Below are 5,931 nucleotides of genomic sequence, written 5' to 3'. Positions count from 1 at the left end.
GAACCTTGTGAACAAGAAAGGGGGAAGAAGTTCCAGTTAAGTGCCTTGCAAACATCTGTCTAAGGACTGATGTTTGTTTATGGCCTATGACAAGTTTTCACTGGCCTGGGGTAAGGAAAAGGAAGAAATTTTTTGTAATGCTAAATTGATTCAATAGAATGTACTATTTTTTAATCTGAGATTATGTATTTCTTATTACTTTGGTAAAAGATCTTCCTTTCAGAATTGTTGATAGGTGATAGCAATTGGTTGATTTTGTTTGTGTATATATCTTTAATTGGCAAATTTTTAAAAAGCAATTCCATGGAAATTCCCAAAGTAGTTTTGATATTTTCCTTGTCCATTAAATCCAAATGCCCAGGAACCACTGGCCTAGCATAAAAACATGACCTGGGAAAGAAAGTGTGTGGACNTACCTGTGGGAGACAGCTTGATACACAGGTTTCCATGCATTCCCATTTATTTATAATACTATGCATATAGCTCCCCCCAGTCTGTCCCCTCGGAGTGGTGACCTTGAAAAGGGAAAACCTTCTGCTAAGAAATTTGAGTGTGAGAGCTGGAACCTCAGAGAAGGCTTTGCTTCACTCGGCGTTCTTGCCATCTGAGTTCTGAGCCTTCACTCTGATCTTGTTCCCCCTTCTTGTCATGTNAAATGCCCAGGAACCACTGGCCTAGCATAAAAACATGACCTGGGAAAGAAAGTGTGTGGACGGGGCAGCAAAGCCTGTGGGTACCTGCAGGAGGGATCGCTGCAAAGACAACAGAGGGACAACACAGATGCACAGCACCTGCTCTGCAAGCAGAAGGCACAGGTTCCAGCCACAGCTCTGCCCTGAGAGTGGTAACCTCAGATCACAGACTTTTCTTCTCTGCAGTGCCTGGCTGCTCTAGTAGTCTTAGGTTCCTGGTGTTTCCACGGTCTGAAAGTTGTACTGAAGATGTCCTTATGTGATTGACATTTTATTTTCTCTGCAGACCCTGTCCTACAATAAATACAACCTCAAACCCCAAACAAGTGAGAAGCAGGCTAAAGAGATTCTGATCCGCCGCCAGAACACTCTAAGGGAAAGCAAGAGGAAAGCCCACAGCCTGCCCTGGGCAAAGCCGGTATGCTGGGGACTGTTGACTGGGGACGTTCCTTCAGTCTACAAATGTTTGTCATCTGATAACTGGACCTGTCCCTGTACAGGGTGAATAACCAGGTGAATCACTCAGGTGACCTACCATCAATATTTGAACAAACAAAACCCCTACCTTGTTTCCTGAGAGATGCGAAAGCAAGAGAGTGCAGGCACCAAGGCAGCCCCTCCCCCTCTGGGTCCAGGACCTCAGGGAGCCGAGACTCCAGCCCATGGGAGTACATGGCAGCCAACTGCCCTCCAGGGTGGGTGAGGGGCTGCGAGTCCAGACCCGGCCCCCTTGGAGTCCAGGTGGGCTCTGCAGGGAGACCTCCATGGACCAGGCCTTCTGGCCCTCCAGACTTACTTCTCTCCCAGGAAGACAGAGGGACGGAGTCGTTCTTCCCAAGACTCTTGGGCCTCATCTTCCCGTTACCCATTCTGCATCTGAATTCTTCCTGTTGGAGGCCATACCAAACCAGTCATACTGGGACTTGCAGATGCCTCCCTAGTCTCGACCCCAGTCTCACTGGGGCTGGGGAGTAACTTTGAGGGGTCATGATGGTCCATTTTATCACGAGAGGAAGAGGAAACAGATATTGAATACTGAAGTTCTGCATTCTTTAAACAAAAAAGATTGAAAGCCAGTAACCCAAACAAGATGACACAGCATATATAGGTCTGTGTTCTTCACTTTACAAGGGTACTTCAAAACGTTCATGGAAAAATAGAATTAAAGATAATGTGAATCTTTCCCCAAACTTTTTGAAGTACTCTTGTATTTGCCATGTGAAGCTCTTAATTGCAGTCGCTCATTCTGCTGTTTGTTTCTCTTTGCTACCAACAGGCTGGCACCAAGAACATCCACTACCTCTCCTTTCCCTACAGCAACCCCCAGCCAGCGAGAGGTGTGAGGGCTGCTGAATTCACAGGTAACTGCGTGTTTCGCCGCTCTGTCTCTTTTTCTGTAAAGGATCAGATGGTAAATATTTGGGGTTTGTGGGCCAAGAGGCAAAACAGATACTTATACGACAAGAAAAGGAAGAAAACAGCTTCTTTATTGAGGTAACTTAGAACTTTATTTATGAAAACTGAAATTTGAAATTCATATCATTTTTACTTGTCATGAAATATCTTTTACCCTTTTTGAGCCATTTAAAAGTGTAACAACCACCCATAGCTCAGAGACCATACGAACATAGGCATTGGGCCAGACATAGCCTACAGGACACAGTTTGCTGACCCCTGTCTTAAGTGAACATAAAAGGGGTGCTGTGTTGAAGTTGTGGGATTCACCCACAGTATAAATATAAGGAGAATTCTCCAAAGTTAGTTAAACTTTACTGAAATGATTTCACCAAATCTACTGATTAAATGTTTCCCATTTAATATTCAGTTCTTGAAATTATTTGAAATTGTTTATTATTCTAGTAAAAGCCAAGTTACTATTTTTAAATATGTATATAAAATGATTTTCTATTAGCAAAAGGTGGCATGTAATATATATAATATGCTACATTATCTATTTTGATTTTTCTTTTTTAAGCCTTCAAATCATATTTAAAATTCTAGTAAACTAAACACATATAATTTTAGAATTAAATTTTTAAAATACGAATCTTCCCCCGAACTTTTTGAAGTACTCTCGTATTTGCCATGTGAAGCTCTTAATTGCAGTCGCTCATTCTGCTGTTTGTTTCTCTTTGCTACCAACAGGCTGGCACCAAGAACATCCACTACCTCTCCTTTCCCTACAGCAACCCCCAGCCAGCGAGAGGTGCGAGGGCTGCTGAATTCACAGGTAACTGCGTGTTTCGCCGCTCTGTCTCTTTTTCTGTAAAGGATCAGATGGTAAATATTTGGGGTTTGTGGGCCAAGAGGCAAAACAGATACTTATACGACAAGAAAAGGAAGAAAACAGCTTCTTTATTGAGGTAACTTAGAACTTTATTTATGAAAACTGAAATTTGAATTTCATATCATTTTTACTTGTCATGAAATATCTTTTACCCTTTTTGAGCCATTTAAAAGTGTAACAACCACCCATAGCTCAGAGACCATACGAACATAGGCATTGGGCCAGACATAGCCTACAGGACACAGTTTGCTGACCCCTGTCTTAAGTGAACATAAAAGGGGTGCTGTGTTGAAGTTGTGGGATTCACCCACAGTATAAATATAAGGAGAATTCTCCAAAGTTAGTTAAACTTTACTGAAATGATTTCACCAAATCTACTGATTAAATGTTTCCCATTTAATATTCAATTCTTGAAATTATTTGAAACTGCTTATTATTCTAGTAAAAGCCAAGTTACTATTTTTAAATATGTATATAAAATGATTTTCTATTAGCAAAAGGTGGCATGTAATATATATAATATGCTACATTATCTATTTTGACTTTTCTTTTTTAAGCCTTCAAATCATATTTAAAATTCTAGTAAACTAAACACATATAATTTTAGAATTAAATTTTTAAAGAGTAAATAATTATTCTTTAAAAGGAAACTTTTTTTTCTGATTTAAAACATGCTTAATGTAAAATCAAAATCAGTCAGAAGAGAAAAGCATAAAAAAGAAAGTTAAAAGCCCTTGAAACCCCAACACCCAGATACAATCACCACAGCACATTTTGGTTAGTGTTCTTCTACAATTCTCTCTACACCCTCCTGATCCCTACACTACCCATACCTGATACAGAAAAACAAAACAAAAAAACAACAACCAAAAAAAACCAAAACAACAAACACGCAGTATTATATTATATATAAAATCAAAATATCATCGTTTTGTAATTTTTATAAATTGCCTATTTCACTTAGCAATGTGTTGTGGACAGATATCCATGTCAATAGATATGCATCTAGTACTCATTTTTAATGACTGAATAATAGTCAACTATATAGAAGCACCATACCTTATTTAGGTAATTCCTAATTAGTAAATACACAGGGTATTTCCAATTTTTAATAAATATAAGCAATGATATATAAGAAGCACTCTGGATCACTTGTGATTGATTTTTACACAAATAACCAATTATTCCTTTAGTATGTTTTACTGTAGTAAATTTTTGAGGTAAAAATTCACATATTTTTGAGTTTTTACATGTATTGCTAAAACATCATCCAAAAGATTATGTCACTTATTTCCCCACACACCAACAGTCTGTGAGAATGCTCTTTTCCCAGCACCTTTACTATCACTGACCTATTGTCAAACCTTTGAGTAATCTACAATATGATAACATAAAATTTATACACCATATTTAATTTTCATCTGAATCTTTTTGACTTGTAGTGGGATTGAATATCTTGTATCTTTTGGAGACAACTATATTTCTTTTGGGGAATTTTCTGTTTCTACCTTTGACCATTTTTTTCTATTTGGTTGTTGATTTTTAAAAAACTAATTTGAAGAACTCCACATTACAAGGATATCACCCATTTACTCCCCTATTTGTTGCCAGTGATTTTTCCTCAAATTTCACATTTGTCTTTTAGTTTTTAGACATATTTGCCTTTCAGAAATTTTTTATCAAATGTGCTCAATCTTCAACAGAAAAATTAGAGAATGATTACCCCAATTTTTTCACCTAATTTTCTTTATCTAGAACTTTAGTAGTTTAATTTTCTCATTTCAATTTCAACCCATCTGAGATTTATTTTTATGTACGGATTGAGATAGAAATGTACTTCGGATTGTTTTCAGATGGCTATGCTCTTATCCCAACGCCACCTTCTCCTCCAAGGTGAAATGCTGCCTCTGCTGTACTAAAGCCACTTATGCTGGAGAGAGTTTTGGACTTTCAATTCTATTTCATTGATATAATCATCCATTCCCAGAACACACTTTAGTAAGTAGTATTATTTTATGTTTTCAATGAGCTATTCCACAAACAAAAGCAAACAAACCAAACAAGAGTGCACCAGATAGATACAGGATATATAATAAATTAATTTTTTAAAAAAATTTCCTGTCACAAATAATCTGGTGGTATTTATGTTGTCTGAGTGACTAGAGGACAAGAAAGTGTCACAGTTATTTCTTATGAGATGAGCATCAATGTCACAAGACTGTGGTAACAGGAGATGACCACAGAGCAGACTCATGTGAGCACTACTGTACATAAGCATTATAAATAAAATGCAGCAGAACATTAAAAGAATAATACACCTTGCAAAGAGGGCCTTATTCCAGAAGTCAGGGGCTGTTTGACATCAGGAAATGAATTTACATTATTCACCAGATTACTAGGTCAGAGGATCCTATCCTTTCAACAGATGCCCTCACTAAAGGGCATCTCACTTACACTTTCACTAAAAGCCATAAAATGGAAGGAAAATACACACGTATAGGACCTATATGAAGACAAAATAAAACATTCCTATTTGTAACAGAGATAATATTGGCACCTCCCACCTAGAATGGTGCTGTCTGGAGGTGAAGCCAATCACACACCTACAGGTACACACATGAACAGGATACATAATGCTGTTAAGACAGGGCCTGGAACTAAGATGTGCAGGAAATATTAGTCATTATTATTGTTACTGTTGAGGGACATTAAAGAAGACTTGACATGGGTAGATATAGGTGTTCCTGGAAAGCAAGACAACACTTCAAAGTGTCAGTTCTACAGGAATTAATTTAGACATGGAATAAAATCTTACCTGCAATGAGTTCTTTTTTCTTTCAAATGCGTTCAACTGGTTTTAAATTTCCTCTAGGAAAGCAAAGAGAGTGATGTAACTAGAAATCTGAGAAAGGAAGGTAATGAAGTGGCACTTAGCAACTACTTATCCTTAAT

At 37.7% G+C, this 5,931-nt stretch overlaps 1 long non-coding RNA gene across 1 annotated transcript in view; it reads left to right on the top strand.

Annotated features, from left to right (window-relative positions):
- Positions 1-5,931, top strand: part of LOC103582209 — a 23,442-nt gene that overhangs the window by 13,089 nt on the left and 4,422 nt on the right. Inside the window, exons 3-4 of the long non-coding RNA XR_549736.1 lie at positions 979-1,110; positions 1,969-2,053. This is a non-coding gene — a long non-coding RNA (uncharacterized LOC103582209). The remainder of the gene's footprint in view (positions 1-978; positions 1,111-1,968; positions 2,054-5,931) is intronic.

The sequence above is a fragment of the Galeopterus variegatus genome, unplaced genomic scaffold (assembly GCF_000696425.1).
Source record: "Galeopterus variegatus unplaced genomic scaffold, G_variegatus-3.0.2 Scaffold15259, whole genome shotgun sequence".
NCBI lineage: Eukaryota > Metazoa > Chordata > Mammalia > Dermoptera > Cynocephalidae > Galeopterus > Galeopterus variegatus.
Note: the sequence above shows the minus strand (reverse complement) of the source record. Positions and strands in the feature narration are given on the sequence as shown.